The sequence below is a fragment of the Candoia aspera genome, chromosome 4, assembly GCF_035149785.1.
Source record: "Candoia aspera isolate rCanAsp1 chromosome 4, rCanAsp1.hap2, whole genome shotgun sequence".
Lineage (NCBI taxonomy): Eukaryota > Metazoa > Chordata > Lepidosauria > Squamata > Boidae > Candoia > Candoia aspera.
This window is the reverse complement of record NC_086156.1, coordinates 72,342,490-72,359,590: the sequence shown is the minus strand read 5'-3', so window position 1 is coordinate 72,359,590 and position 17,101 is coordinate 72,342,490. Positions and strand designations below refer to the sequence as shown.

At 40.1% G+C, this 17,101-nt stretch overlaps 1 long non-coding RNA gene across 1 annotated transcript; it reads left to right on the top strand.

Moving 5' to 3' along the window:
* The first annotated feature begins 1,346 nt into the window (after window positions 1-1,346).
* On the top strand, window positions 1,347-12,538 carry LOC134496244 (uncharacterized). The gene is made up of 4 exons (XR_010067887.1): window positions 1,347-1,420; window positions 7,708-7,752; window positions 8,940-8,987; window positions 12,394-12,538. It is a non-coding gene; the product is annotated as an uncharacterized LOC134496244 (long non-coding RNA).
* The last annotated feature ends 4,563 nt before the right edge of the window (window positions 12,539-17,101 follow it).

Below are 17,101 nucleotides of genomic sequence, written 5' to 3'. Positions count from 1 at the left end.
GGTGGGTTGCCATTACCTTCCCCAGGGATCGCATTTAGTCTGACCTCTCTGTCATGACCTTCCCGTCTTGGGTGGCCCTTCACGGTTTAGCTCATGGCATCATTGAGGTGCTCAAGCTCCAGCACCATGACAAGGTAACAATCCTTTGCTGAAGATATATATATATATAAATCAAATAAATATTCCCTGCCTATCTCACTCAGAGAGCGAGTTTATCCCTAAAGTGCCTTATGAAACAAACTTAGACATATCTGAGGGCTACAGCATTCTATTTATAGAAGAGGTTCATATATTCAGGAGCCCTCTTGCTCATTTTTGGAGTGGGACTCTAGACTTCGGCCCAGTCAAAGCAAGTTTTTATTCCATCGGATCCAAATCTCACTCTCATTCCTCAGAAGTATACCCAGAACAGAAGAAAAAAACTACACAGGTTCTAGAAGTCCTGTAGCTATATTCCTTTATGTTGGGAGCAGCAGCAAAATCAAAACAAAAAAGAGCCTATTTTGTTCAATGACAAATACTGATCGTATATTGGCTAAAATGGGTGTTACTCTATCATGTCCTATTCTGTAGGATTGTCTCTGTTAACTGTCTCTCAAGGTATAGAAGAGACGTGAACCACTGGTGTTTTCAGAAAGAATCCACCTCTGGTACCAAAGCTAGAGAAATATGTCTATGTATTTATTTGTTGGATACACTGTATGACTTACCATTTTTTCTGGGGGCTCCAGGTGGCATTCATGACAGTGCCCCTCATTTTATCCCAACAGCAATAATCCTGTGAATAGGTTCACCCAAGGAAGTGACTGGCTCCAAATCCCCCAGAGGACTCCATGATATTTGTGGAGATGTGAACCTGGGCCTCCCTCTACCTGGTCCAACACTTTAACCCTGTTATCCTTGAATTCACACCCTGAACTATGAATGAACAAGCAGAAGCAGAATAAGAATACATAAAAGGAAATGTATATAAGAATCAAAGGCTTGGAAAAAAAGGAAGAAGAATTTGCTTAGGCATTTTGGAAAAGCAAGACTTGAAATTCCATGAAGTTAAGGCCCTGGCTGCACACGTGCCTCCTCTAACATGCAGACCACACCTGGTTTTGCAGCAAAGCCGTCTTGGGATGCTCATGAGCAACCACAAAATTGTCACTCTCTTTGAAGAGAATGTGAAATACTGGGGTCACATAGGGAAACAGAAGACCACAACTTTGATCTTTATTTATTAACCCATCTTAAACTTGGGTTAACCTCTGTTTCTGTTTTCTTTTCCTAGAGAGCTGTCCCCACCGCCACTGCTGCCAGCTCCAGCTTCAGCTCCAGCTTCAGCTCCATCCGTAGTCTTGGCCCCGGCCCCGGCCCCAGCCCCAGCTCCAGCTCCGGCTCCAGAGCCTGTTAAAAAGGCCAGTTCAAAGAAACTGTGAGTACCTGTAGAGTTATACATGTGGGACATTATTTCTTAACTTGCAGATAGATCCACCCAGAGATTCTAATTCATTCCATGTATGAATCATATTTACAGAAAATGGTCCACCTCCTAGCTGCTATTCTAAGAGTGGCCTCTCCAAATTCCCTGCCCTATCTATAGGCAAAGAAATTGGGGAGGAACAATATTTCATTTAATTTCTCCAGGAGGAGAAATTCTCCAACAGATTGGAGGGCACTATAGCCATGTTCTTCTGCTTTTTCCCCTCATAAGGGTTTGTTTTATTGCTGTTGCTACTGCTGCAAGTGATGGGCAATAACAATTACACTGGCAACATGGCCACAGTTTAGAACCTTCCAGTATAATGTGGCCTGAACTATTTACTCAACATTCCAGAGGGCAATCTACAGTCTGCCACAAAAAGAGAGAAAGGTAGAGACTATTCTGAGAAAATTCTGCAAAGGTACTTCACATGAGACAAAAGAAAATAACAGATTTTTTTCTCAGAATAAATAGATTCTGCTACAGAGTCAGCTTTAAGCTCTATGTCTGTACGGCATGCCAGATAATGTGGGTCTTTCTTTTTGACCTACATAAGAGCTGCCACCACCACCATCACCAGCAAAACACTGCAGTTTGAAAAGATCCAGGTCACGTGGACAGACACTCTTCGTCCAATGCTTCTTTCCCATCCTTTCCCAGTTTTCCACCTTTTTTCCACCTGCAGTCAGCCTTCCGTGCTTACTGAACAAGTTCCGTTCTGCAGTTTACTAGCATATGTGGTGATTTCATGAAGGAGAAAAGACACACAGTTCTTACCAAAGGGCAATCCTCTTTGGTTTTCTCTTCTAACTCTTACCTGTTCATCCCTCTGCTCTATTCAATCTGCCATTAAATCATATAAATCCTTTTTAGAACATTGCTGTTTTGACTGTTGCAAATCTCCTCTCTCTGGGATCTTCTGTTAGCTCAGTCCTCCCATTTAAATCCAATGTTATATGGTCAAAATTGTTTACTTCTCTTATTGCTCTAATCACATGATGTCCCGTCCCCCGCACCCCGCCATTAAATCCTTGAATTGGTTTTCTGTTTGCTCTCAGATCCAACACAAATTCCTCATTCTTACCTTCAAATCCCTCCATGGTCTTTGCCCCTTTCCTCATTTCTGTGCTTTTATACAGTATGTAGACAAATTCCTGCCCCTGTTTGTTCAGTATCACCACCAATACCTGCTTAAAGGTTTTCTGCTTCAGTCAATGAATCCCAGCCTTTCTTCTATGCTGACCCCGATGCCTAGATTACCATGCATAATGCCTTAGCTACTGCCTCCTTTCATTCAAAATCTACTCCTCAAAACCCACTTTTTCTGTAAAGGTTGTAGAACCCCATGGAGTATTACTGTTAAGTCTGAATTTGTAACTTAAATTCTTTCATATTCCCTATATCAGGTCTAGGACCACAATAAGTAATATATTCCCTGAATTATCCTGTTTCCATTCCAGTCTTCTTTCTATGGCTTCCCTTGGGACTGTTTCCACATTCATTACCACCACCAGCACCATCAAAAATATCTTTGTACCTAGAAGTATCACATTAGTGCTGGTGGAGGATGTTGCTTCTATGAATTTGTTGAGTCCCTTCGGATGCACGGTTCCATGAGTTACTGTTGTGTTATGTGATAAAGAAATACTACCTTTATGTTCCTGAAGCTACTGATGAGGCATGTGATGTGCTCTTAAGTATGTATTGCCCAGAGAACAAGAGGTAACTAAGAAAGGATTGATATGTGCACAACTAAGAGTGAGTAGAAACATAAAGTTGCTTCCTTGTTCCCAGATCCTTATTCATTTCCAGTGGGTTGGTGGAATCCTCTTGTGATCTCCAACCAAAGCAGTAGCTTTGTACTAGATTATACAAGTGGATACAGATAATCTCTAGGCATAAGGACTTAGGACTTTGATCCAGGCCTTATACTAACCCCAGTGACATTTTCCAAATACCAAATGTGTCACCGAAAAGACAACCTAGTATAGCAGGCAAACTGGTGCTTTGTGGAAATGTTTATCCTATCTGCTCTTCATCTGAAGAGTTGCCAAACTATGCGTAAATGAACTAGGGGTGTTAACCCCCTCAAAGGGCTTAACCTTCTGAAGTGACACATCCACATCACAGAAACTGATCCCCTAAAAATGCCTTAGTATTACGTCAGACCTGAAGGTTTGCCTTCCCTATGCCAATGTTTGCGTAATAAATAGTGTGCAATCAGTTTATCTAAAAATGTTTTTGTTTGTTTTGTTTTTATTTATAACCTGCCTTTCTATCCAAGTAAGACAATAAAGACAGCTAATGACACAATAAAAATACACAGATGGAAAATGAGAAACTAAAATATTAACATATTTTAAAATCCTATTTAAAAATAAAGATCATTCTTCTCAAACCAGCTTTCTGGCTGAAATTATTTATAGTTGTCCCTTTTGGCTAGCAGAGATGGGCACCTCTCGTCATTGCATTGCTTGAACTTTTTGGCTTATATCTATAAAGAAAGGACTCTAGCAGGTTCAATCATGTCTTGGAGTCTTACCTCCACATGTAACAGTATAATTTTCCTATGAGCTCCAGACTTGCCACTTAACCACTGCTGAGGGAAATAATCTCAGGATTCCACCAATACCCCAGCACTCCATTCCCCCATATGATGGTCCATTGCATTCTCTCATCTGCTGTTGGTTACCTTTAAAGCAGGTAATAGAACAGGAACTCTACTTTGAATACCCATTTCTGTTGCCATCCATTGAATGACCTGGACAAAGTACAGTGTTGAAGAACTTGCTGTGTTTCATTATGCCTATGTAAGGTTTGCTGCTAAACCTGAAGGGTTGCAGGTACAGGTGTTATCCCTATAACACTGTTCACAGATTGATGAGAGCAAGCCTCATGAAAACCACTCACCCCATGTCCTGTGTACTAGACATGTGGGAGAAGTGTTGCACTGCTACTACCTTTATATATATACTGTATATATAATTTTTATTAAAGATTTTTAAAAGGAAAATAAAAACTAATACAAACTAATATAAAGTAAGGAAAAGAAAAGAAAAAGAAAAAAGAAATGAAAGAGGAAGCTAAAAGTGCAGGAAAGGAAAAAAAGTAAAAGAAAAATAGAAAACAAAGAAGTAGCTTCCAATCTTATTTATAGCAGTTATAAGTACAATTATAAATTTACCTTTTACTCTGTGGTTACAACATAACTCTCTTCTTTCTATAATCTATCCTGTCTAATCATCAAAATCATAAATGATAAGTTCATTTTTTCTGTTTTATGCAAAAAGTCCATAAGGGGTTTCCAGTCAGCAATCAATCTTTACTCCCACAATCCTCTCATCTTGTCTTATATATCTATTCAATATTTCAAGAACCAAAATAAACGAGAAGGGACAGTGGGCATCCCTGTCTTGTTCCTTTTTGTATCTCACAGGGTTTTGTTAGATCTCCATTAACAATTATTTGTGCTTTCTGTAAATTGATCTTACCTATTCTATAAAGTTCTCTCCAAAATTCTTATCTCCTAAAACCTTGAACAAGAAAGCCCAGTTAAATTGTCAAGGGCCTTCTCTGCATCTAAGAAAATCAATGCGGCTTGTTTTTCATTGTGTTGCTCCAAATATTCCAGAATGTCCAACCCATTTCTAACATAGTCCTTTAACTGTCTTTTAGGTAAAAACCCACATTGATCCTCATGAATAAATTCTTGCAAAATTATTTTCAGTCTATCAGCTAGAATCATTGTGAACAACTTGTAGTTATTATTCAATAATGATATTGACTGTTTTCTCTTGACTCTTCTTTTCAAGTTCACTATTATGTTGTGTAAAATAATATCTAATAAAAGCTTTACTTGCCCTCCAAATCATTCTTAAATCAGTACCTACCTAAGTTATTTTCAAAAAATTCTTTTAATTTCTTTTTACAATCATCCACTATTGCTTCTTTCTGTGGCAACATTTCATTTAGTCTTCATCTATAAGAATTAGATTTTCTTTTATAAACCAAACTCACAGGATTATGATCCAAAAAAGTCTTTTGTAATATCTCTACTTAAGAAAAAGTAGATAAAATCTTTGAAATCCAATTCATGTCTATTCTTGAAAAGGATCTATGTCTTTCAGAAAAGTAGGTATACTCTCTTGAATTGCCATTTTTCTGTTTCCATATATCAAGCAGCCCTAAACTGTCCATCAAATCAAAGAAAACTTTTGGTAATTTGCCTTGAGTGATTTTAACTTTTTTCTCAGAAGTTCTGTCCAGTTGTGAGGAGATCATTCTATTCAAATCTCCCATCAAACACCAATATTCATAAGAGAAACCTATTAATCTCTCCATAAGTCATTTAAAAAACAATACTTTGTCCTCATTTGTGGCATAAATTCCCAGTATCAAACTCTTAGTCCCAAGCAAATTAATTTCCACCCCAACAAATCTGTCATGCTCATCAGTCAATACAAGTTCTGGTTTTAGTTGGGGATTTATATACAAAACTTTTTTTTTTGTTCCTGCTGAAATAAATTCTTCTCTCAAATTTTTATAAATCAAATATTTTGTGTCCTTTTTTCTAATATGTGTCTCTTGTAAGCAAATTATATCTTGTTTTAATTTTTCCAAATGATTTTTTTCCTCTTTTGAGGAGCATTTGCTCCATTTATATTCCACATTAAGTGTTTGTAATCCATAATCAAGCCAAAAATTTAGAGAAATCGATACCTGTAGCGCCTAGTTCAGTATCATCCCTTTCAGTTTCCTGTCGTACCTGTTGGAGTTTTTATGTAGTCTCATCTGAGACCTCCATTTGAATCTCCTCCAATTCCTCTTTGAATTTTTCTAGAAATTCCTTTGCCTTCTGGACAGAATTCAGTCGAAACCTCTGCCTTTTAAAAGTAAAAATCACACCTTCCAATTTGTCCCATTGAAATAGGGTCTTTTTCTGCTTTAAACTCTCAGTCAAAAAAGAATACTTTTCTTTTATGCACAATTCTAATAGGAATTTCTTTAAGAACAATTCCATCTGTATTATCAATCCTCAGTCTTGTATTAAAATGCTGCTGAAAAACTTGATCCCCGATCTTCTTCCTGACAAAGTGCACCAAAACATCCCTTGGAACATTTCTTGTTCTCGCAAATCTCTCCTCAGCTGTAAATTAGTTACATCTGAAAGTATTTAAGAAACGAGGCTTGTGTGAATCATATAGGCTGCATTATGGCTGTGAGCTTGATTGAAATCCCTTGACTCCCAGCTGCTCAGCTCACGAGCAGATGGCAAAAATGTCAGTTCCTTTAGTCTCCTCATGAGGAGCAGCTGTCTGGAGTGCAAGTGGGTGATCTCACAATCTCTCCTTTTTCCAGAGAGACTTTGCCGGCCAGAATTTGCCATCCGGCTGATGATCTGGCCACAATGCCATCCCCACTCCTTCAGGGACATCTAGTTTGCCATGAATCCTTGCTGGAAGCTTGTTGCACTGCTATTGCTAAATAAAAGTTATTAGTCAGAAAAGGAGCTACCACCAGAGTCCTTCTGACTTTTGCCACTGTAGACTAACATGGCTGTCCTCTTACAATGTCTACAATAAGTAGATATGGAAACTGCAGTTGTTTGAAAATCAGTTACAAAAACAGCTGGGGGGAGGAAACAAACTTTTGAATGAAAATATTATTAGCAGGCAGAATTGGAGCAGATTGTTGTGTATTCATGAAGCTGTTCTTACATGACAGGGAATAACACATGTGTAGATCTGCCCCAGAGAGCCAGTTTGGTATAGTGGTTGAAGCACCAGGCTAGACCTGTCCAAGCAGTTGCCAAGAGTCAAGACTGATTCAAAAGCACCCCCAAAAAAATCTGCCCTTGCTTCATTTGATATATGACAGAGACCGAACAGTGTATTGAATAATGTAGTGAACAGCCTTACTGCAAATATTTATTTGAAATATCTGATGAAGCAGAGGATTCCTGGGCCAAATGAATACATGCTTAGCTAAAACCTGGATTGTCTAGAGCAGGGCTTCTCAATCTCAGAGCCTTTAACATGCTGGCTGGGGAGTTCTGGAAGTCCACACACCTTAAAGTTGCTGAGGTTGAGAAACACTGGTCTAAAGCCTCCTTCGGGTTTTAAGAGCTTTGAAAACAGATGAGCCATCAGCCTTCCCATCCTGGGATGGAGACAAGCTTAGCTGCAGCAGATTTCTTTTTAACTGCTGTTCTGTTAAAATGTCTTTCTGTTCTTTGTCAGATCTGAAAAAGAGACTCCCACTACTGAAACTTCTCCAAAGACTGAGTGAGTAGTTCAGTTAATTAACGGCTGCTTTGCATTCTCTTCAGCTTAGCTGTATTCAAGATGTTTCTAAGTGATGCATTTGTTTAAAGCAACATCTAATTTATTCAGTCACTATTGCAGTTTCATGGTTATTAAAATTAATATTCCTACATACCTGAGAATCTACTCCCTTGCATATACAAGCTAAATATAGACTACACTGCACAGAATTGTAACACACTGATTTCTCCTGTTTTAAAAAAAAGGAATCTATTTCTATAGATAGGTAAAAGAAAAAAGTTGGAAAAGACAGAGTTGGCATGTTTTGTATGAGTCTCTACCCACTCCCTCTGTACTCTGATTGCATACCATAATGGCATGCAATCCGCTGGAAAAAATAAACAGTCCATTTCCACTACCTGAACATATTTCAGTTGTTAAGAACATTCTGAAATTAAAGATCCAGGTCAGGGAAGGCAGAAAGTCAGTCTGAGGATGCCTCCAAATTCTAGCACTCCCTAACCTGGTTGAAACTACAAGGCAAAGAGCAACATCCTTTCCAGATCTCCAGAATCCAAATGAGAGTTTCTAGCTGAGTGCAAGGAACCACCCAAGACCATTTGCTGTCCAAAAATGAGCAGCAGACAGTACCTCTCCCCCCAAGGAGGCCTAATTTATTTTGGCACCCATGGAAGAAGATTACATGAAAGCCTCTCACCCTCTCTAGGTGTAACTGCATTTAGTGAATGAGCCTACGCAGCCTATTTGCTTGCTGGCAGAATAGGGATGGAGAACTGCTTTGCAGAATGCTTTTGATGCTGGGCTCAAATGAGGATTGACCTTTCTGCCACAAATTCATTTACTTGCATAGCATGTTCCAACTTGATAGTGTCTTGGATAAGAATGCTTAAATATGAAGTTGACCCTCCTCCAATCCCAAAAGTTGAGACCACAGTGTGGGACCAAAGAGCACCTCCTTGCTGGTGTCTCATTCATATTCCTCATGACTGCAGTTGGGGTGGCGGGGCAAAGAAAAGCAAGTGTAAAGGCAATAATATTTGGAAGGGAAGGACTGAAATGATAGATCCAACATCTGGAGAAGCCATACAAGAGGAAATGACTAGGCCAAGCTGTCCAGGTAATGATAAAATATTCAATTGCTACCAGAGCAAAACTCTAGTTAAATTCTGCTTTTAATTTTTTACCAGGACTTCAGGAACAGAAGAAGAGGGAACTGAAGGCACTTCAAAGAAAGTGTAAGTAGTTTCAGTGTCAAAGTCAGGATTATATCTCTTTAACATCTTTTGAAGTGGTTCGGAATGCATCTGCAGATCCACATTTGCAGGATACCTAATTTGTGAAATATCTCATAACTTGCTTATTTCATTGTTCAACAGCAGAAAGAAGTAGTTCTAAGAAAAGGAAGGAGAAGAACTAGAAAGAAGGAAAAGCAACCCTGGTTCTAGAGGATTGGCTATTTCAGAAAGAGCAGTGGAACGTTTTTGACAACATCAGATGGATTTTTTTTTCATTTAGGGCAGAGATTAAGGAACTAAGACAATATTTCTGTTTTCCTGAAGTTAGACCATAGCTCGTATTGTCTCTCTGTTAAGGACTAGGATGATGGGAACTATAATCTAGTGCATCTAGGGGTTGTGGATTGGAGAAAGTTCCATATTTACTTCATAATATCTGTATTAATCTCAGCTGAAGATGATTTTTTTTAATGCTTTAATCTGACAGTTTTAATTCAATAGATTTCCTATTTAAAGGCAGTGTCTGCCTTTTCCAGTTCCACAGTATCAAACACCTGTTACAAAAAGGAGCAAATTCTATTTTCACTGTACATTTATTATATGTTTCTGTTGCATCTTGTGGATGTAATTTACTATAATTTTTTTATCTACCTGATTCTAAGAGATTGGAGGCTTTTTCAGTTTTGCTTTTGTGTTTAAATTGGATCCCATATTTACTCTTTGAAGAACAGCCAGAAAACTTGCAGAAACCTATGGACAAATGGCTGTTACTGGAATTGAAAGTGCTTGGTAAATTAATAAAGCACTCTGCTAGAGCAGTATATAATTAAAATAGGATTAAAACGAAAATAAAACATAAAAACAGTAAAACGTAAGTGTTAAAAATCACATCAGTTTGAGAGTGGCATTAAAATTAAAACAATGCCCTGAAGTCTTTACTGCCTTTATAGCCTAAAACAGTGTAAGGAAGAGGCCTTGGCAGGGAATTCCACAATGTGGCTGCTAGTACCACTCAAGTAGTGCCTCAGACATGACCAGGAAGCTTCTGTAAATTATGGGATGTAGAAATGATTTTTCTTTCCAGATAACATGCATACATTTCTCTTCTGGTCAAAGAGGTTTTGCAAAGTTGTGGGTTATATTTCCTTGTAAAACCTGCATGACTATGGACCAAAAAAAATGAAGCATATATACATCTTTAAAAATAATAAACCTTTTAATCTGTCTTCAATTTCTAAAAAAAAAGATATCATTCCTCTCTAGCTCAAATGGATAAAAATATAAAGAGGGAACTGAGTTTTTTTTTCTAGATTACTTTCTTTTGTGGCTTTTGTGCTGGAATACAAGACATACAAAGCAAAGGTATATGTAGTTGATGAGAAAAATTAGCTTCATGCTAATCTTTAGGTTGGTTTTCCTATCTTTTTCAGATCTAGATCTCTTCAGAGAAAACATTTCCTTTCTGAAAAATCTAGTCCAGCAACATTGCAATTCAGGGAGGGAGTATAAGACTCTGCATATGTACACATGACATCCCAGACTTCCTTAATATATCCAGTTTTGGGGATCATATTTTCCAATGTATGCTAAAATGATATTTTCATATTAGCTTGGTTTAGCAGTATCTGGAAATACAGATTTAGAAGTCTCAGTATTTGCTTTCTGGCAAAGAAGCTAACATCTTGCAACAGGATTAGCTGTACTACTCAGAAAAGAAAGTGCTGCAAGGTACCTTGTGTAATATATGGAGAGACATAAATGTGAGGAATGAGGCTGAGTTGGCAAACTAGAGCAGTGTTTCTCATCCTTGGCAACCTTGCTGGCTAGGGAATTCTGGGAGTTGAAGTCCACACATCTGAAAATTGCCAAGGTCGAGAAACACTGAACTAGAGAAAAAGACTCCAGGACTGTTGAGAAAGGGTAGGGAGTGAAAAACAAACAGAAATTCAAAGGACTAGTTAAAATATCTCAGGCAAGATAGTAATTGTTTTCTGCCTGTTAACAATTCTCGTATTTTGATATAAAAATATGCATCCTGATCTATATAACCAATTCACAGATAAGCCCCAGAGATTACAGTGTGTTTTACTCCTAAGTAAATTTGCATTTGGATGCCATAATAATCCTTCCAAATACTGGTTTACTAGGGATGAACAGTACTCTGATATACAGTATGTTGTTCAGTCACACCCATTTTATTCCTCCTACCTATTAAAATAACTTTGGTGGTGTATTTAGCACAGATGTTCGTTTAGTGGGACATAGGAATAGTCATACATTTCATTCAAGCATGCCAAGAAAGAGAAGCCAGAGCAAAGCAGCTTTTTCCTTAGGCTAGTTGGAAGGGGATAAGCCAGAGTTCCCAACACAAGGCTTCTGGAAGCTTGTTTATGGCTCACCTTAGGGTTTCAGTTCCCTCCTTTCCCTACCCCTACCATACTCAGAAGGTGATGCTACCAGGCCTCTGAAGCAGCTGCCGCGACAGGACGCTCTAGGTAGTGACTGAATCCTCTCCTCTTAGAGTGGCTGCCCGCCAGAGTGTGGCTGAAATGGCCACTCTGACCCTGCACAGACAGTACTAGAATCTTCTCTGGGCAGCTCCTAGAATGGTTAATATTCTCCAGGCTCTTAGCAACCACATTTAGGCTGGCTTCACATGAGTTGCTAGGCCAAAATGTGGTTGGCTAGTTTATGGCTCCATGTGTTCTGCCCACCAGGGAAACTGGGCTAATTCAGGAATTGAGTTCATGAGGCAGTGTATTCTACAAGATCGGCATCAGTAGTGCTGATGGGAAAGCAAATGGGGAACATTGCCAATTCTCTGGTTCTTAGCAGAAGGTGAACAGCAACACGTCCATTCTACTCTTTGGGCTTTCAGTTGGAAATATGAATGAAAACCACTTGTGCTCCAAACTCTGGCCATCCTGCCTAGACGTTCATAATCCCTCAATATTGTTTTCAAGCTCTTTCTGGCAGTGTCATTGATTCCTACATAAAACAGAAGAAAGGGATAGTGATTATCCATTATCCTCCTACCTTTAGCTACTTGAGCAATTGGAAAAGCCAAGCAGGAGTAATCAAGAAGCAGAATGAACTGTGGAAGGCCAGTCTTAGGACTCTTTCAATCCTTGCTATGTGTAGTTGCTCTCTTCTGCTCTTTTCTGCATGGTAGCTACTCAGCATGGCAAAAATTCAACAGCTATGAAATACTGTATTAATTTCTTGCCCTGGTCAGAAAAATAATGGCATCTCAATATATGGATATTACTTTAGAAACATCTGAGAGTAAGGATACTGGATCTACTATAATGATAATAGATAATTGACAGAAGTTGAGCAGACTGAAAGAAAATCGAGTTTAATAAGCACATTGTAATGTAATCTTTTATTCCTTTTATACCTACAGAAGTTCAGGAGAGGAGGAGGAGGAGGAGGAGGAAGAGGAAGACTGACCATACTTTTGTGAATACAGCTGTATATTATCTAGAGCACTGTACAAATTTCTATTGTTATTTATACTGAATATTATTAAATACATTCTCTGACATGCACCTCTTTTATTGTTATCCTTATCCTAATACTTAAAAACATTTCAGAACAGCCATTCTCCCATCTGGAGCCTTGCTATTATGTTGGGCTAAGATTCTTATTACTCCTGGCCACGGTGGCTACCACTGATGAGATCTATAGGTTTCCTGGTGCCAGAAGGATGTTGTACAAAGCATATTACATGCATTCACATGATGTTTGTATAATGATTACCAAGATTACCCTGTATGTATGTAAGTATTCATTTATTTATCGCATCTTTACAAAGTGTTCAATAATATTGTTTTCAGGTTCTCAGATACAGAATACAGTGTCAGATCTGTGTCTTATAAAACTATAAACTGTAATATAAAAAAGTAGCAGGGAGTGAAATAAGACAGTCTCACAGTATGACTAAGAATCCACAACATTTGCAGTGCAAAATGAAAGCATAGCAGATCTTTAAAAGACTGGGGGATAAAACAATATTCACTTAATGGCAAAATAACAAAATTAGCTGTATAAGACTGTCAGAAGGATGTAAGAACCCCACCCCCCATTTCTCCTCCTTGATATCGCCATTCTCTAATGGCACCTTTATTGAAAAGAAAGAAACCTGTACCTGGCCAGCACAAGGAAACTTGAATTTTGTTCTTAAGTTTGTTCTTACCCACATCCAATCTGGTAATTTGGTAGAAAGATGCTCCTCCCTTTCAAAAGGAATAGTAGATGGTCTTTAGGACCCTGCAGTCAGTTCTCCATGTTGGGGAGGCATGCAGCTGCTGAACACTTGTTTTTTTAACCAGAGACCAGATCTTTAACTTTCTGAGAAAACTGCTGAAGGTAGCTGAAAGACCCATAGCCCACTCCCTGGGCGAGCAGTCCCAGCCCGTTTTTGCCTGGCAAACAAGAGCAAGGGCATGGAGCAGCTCCCTTTCTTTTCCCAGGAAATGGGACTATGGAGAAAAAAGGGCCTTCCAAGTTTTCATCAACTCCCTGAGGAAGGAACATTTAGACTAAGCCTATTGGTGGGGAAGAGGTCATTCTAAAGCGCCCCATGGCACTGTGTGCATGCTCCTTGGAGCCTTTGCAATTTGTGTAATCTCTTCCTCCAGCTGGAACGTTTTGCACCCCAGGCTTGTGAAAACCAAGAGTTACTAGTAGTTTGTGCTGTGCTGTGCTGTGCTGTGCTTTGCCTGTGCTGAGCTTTGCCTGTGCTGAGCTTTGCTTTGCCTTGCCGTGCCTGGCCCGTGCCTTGCTTTGCAAGTGTGTCTGTGCATGCACATGTGTTTTGCCTGCTTGCGTGTGTGAACCCTTTGTTGTGCTCTCTCAAGAAGATTCTCTGGGCTACCATAGATGCCCCATTGGCCTTAAGGCCCTGCTTCCACAGTTTGCTCCCTTGATGGAGAAACAGCCAAGGACAGCTGCTTAAGAAGCATTGAGAAATATTAAAGTTACTTCTAGAACCCCTTTATTCATAGGAAAGAAAGAACTATTGCAGGAGATGAGGGGAGCACATGTAAGGACAGCTGCCATGCTTGCAGCTATCCCTAATTTCTATAACTGTATGCCTTGTTTGTAAGAAAGTTGATGATTGATAACAGTATATACTGTAGATAGGAAGTTTGAGAAAGTGCCATGCTCTAGAAGGGACCAGAAAAGATAGTCTGAGTAGGAAGGAAGGAAGAGGAACGTTTGTACTTTATATGGTCATAATCTCTAATAATGAGCGGTACCTATTAATCTACTCACATTTGCATGTTTTCAAACTGCTAGGTTGGCAGGAGCTGGGACTAGCAATGGGAGCTCACCCCGTCACGTAGATTCGAACGGCAGACCTTCCGATCGGCAAGCTCAGCGGTTTAACCCGCAGTGCCTCCGCATCATAGTTTTTCATAGTAGAAAGCACTTAATCATCAGTGATTCTTTGTAAACACTTTCTATGTGGAATAGAAAGGGCAAGGAGCTGCATCCTGCAGCCCCCCCCCACTTGCATGTCTGCCCACGAGGTAATAGAGACTGTTAATCTCCAAGCCCAAGAAGGAGGAAGAGGAAATCAGGTGACCCACATGACATCCCACAAGCACAATAGAGATGCGATTTGCTAGAGCAACCTCCTTATGCTTATGAGACAATGCTGAGTTGATCCCTGATAATTCCAACACCCCTTCTCAAGTTAGCATATCTCAGAGTCCACAAGGTTCGACTTCTTCCGCAGTTCTTGGTAACTGCTCTTCAGCAACACCTTCTTGAGAATGTCCACAGTCATGTTCCTTGGGGGACAATAGTCTAGTCTGACTATGCCTTGCTCTTGCATGTCCTTTACTACATGATACTTAACATCAATGTGTTTAGTTCTCCCATTAATCTTTCCTGACTGTGAAAGTCTAATACAGCTTTGGTTGTCTTCGTAGACCTGAATAGGGGTAGATTCCTCTATTCCCATGAAACCTCTTTGCATGCTTCTGCTGCTGACACATACTCTGCCTCTGTGGATGAATGTGCCACTGTAGCTTGCTTACAGTCCCCAGCTTGCTTCTCCACCCCCATAGAAAAATACATAGCCACTAGTGGATTTACGGTCAGTAATGTCTTCTGCCCAATCTGCATCTGTAAACCCCACTAGTTTAGGATTGTCAGTGGCTGATAGCTTTAGTTTTAGGTCTATAGTGCCCTTTAGGGACCTTCCCACCTGCTTAACACCAGTCCAGTCTCTCTGTGTGGGTGCGCTAGTTTTTCTGCATAGAACATTTACTGCAGCTGCTATGTCTGGCCTAGTGGTGGTGGCTAGATACAATAGCTTACCTATGGCACTTTTATAGCCATTGTTCTCAGGTAAAAGTTCACTAGGTTCCTGTTGCTTGTGGAAACCTGTTTCCATTGGTGTTGGCATAGGATTGGCATTTTGCAGTCCTAAATTCTCCAGCAGTACTAGGATCTTTTGCTTCTGGCTCAGAAGAAAGCTTCCATCTTCTTCTTTTTCAATCTGTATCCCCACGTAGTAGCTGGCATTGTCCAGCTGCTTGACTTCTACTTCTTTGTTCAAGTTGGGCACAATTTCATCAAAGTCTCTTTTGCTATTATGGCAAATCATCAAATCATCCACATAACAAAGAATGTACACCTCTCTGCCATTTCTGGGTCTTGTATAGAGACAGGGATCAGCTTTGCCTTGAAAAAACCTTGCTTAAGAAGCACTTGGTTCAACTTCTTATTCCATGCTCTTGCTGCTTGCTTCAGGCCATAAATCCCCTTCTGAAGTTTGCAAATGAGTTGCTGTGTCTTGGGATTGGTGAAGCCTGGAGGTTGCAGCATGTACAGTTCTTCCTCTCTCTCTCCATGTAGAAATGTAGTCTTTACATCTTCTGCTCATGTTCCTGGAAGCTGCTAGACTCAGGAGCATTCTGATTGTGGTATGTTTTACAACAGGAGCAAAACATTCATCATAATCAAGTCCATACTCTTGTGAATAGCCTTTTGCGACTAGTCTAGCTTTGTATCTTTGTACTTCTCCATTTTCATTTTGTTTGGCTTTGAAACCCATTTGCATCCTATGGCTTTCTTGCCTGTTGGTAGTTTTGTTAAAGTCCATGTTTTGTTCCTGTGCAGAGCTTCTAGCTCTTCTTGTGCTGCCTTCTTCCACTTGCTTGCTTCATCTGGTGGCATTTGCTGGACTTCGTTCCACGATGCAGGTTCTTTTGGTAACGACGACCTTGCGAGGTAGGTGAGTCTCTTGGCTGGAACTCCTTTGTTGGGTCATGATGAGCATCTTGGAGCAGGTTCAGGGGTGGCACTTGGTGGTTCAACCCCTTCTGCATCTGTGGCCTCATCATCTGACTCTGGTGGAGTTTCTGCCTGGGCTTCTATCTCCCTCTGGGTTGGTGTGGTGGTTATATCTTCGAATGTTGGGCTAAACATCTCAAGCTGGTAACTGCCACTGTTGGTTTCTGCGCAGTCATCATCAGCATGACTATGGCGGCCTCTCTCTCATTCATCAAAGTACACCGCTGTCATGTTCACCATTCCGGTGTTTGTCTACATCGTAACGGTTCGCTTGCCAAGGTGCTGATACGTGTCCGGGCTGGGAGGGTGCTGCTGAGAGCCTTGTACAGGAGACGTGCTGGACTGTGCCAGGAGGAATGTGTTTAGGCTATCTCTGAAATGTCAAGGTCTTTTTGCCCGTTGATCAGCAGAGCTCGTTAGGAGCACCTGGGAATGTGGGGCGAACTGTATGTGAGGGAGGGGGTGGGGTGTTGTTTGCAAAGACGCTATTTAGTTTGAGTTTAGGCACGCTTTTCTCATTCTCAGCTTTTTACCTGTTTGCACTCTTTTCTAAATAAATCCAGAACCTGAATTGACATTTTGAGTCTGAGAGTTTTATTTAGAGTAAGGCAAGCATCACAACCACTCTGCATGTTCTTACTTTTCCTGTCTTCGGGTTCAGGATTCTGTATCGCTTCCTGGAGCATACCCGATCATGATGCCTTCTTCAGCTCTGGGATCTAGTTTGGATCTCTTCTCTTTTGGTATGTGTGCATAAGCCTTGGATCCAAATACTCTCAGATGCTTCACGCTTGGTTTGCGTT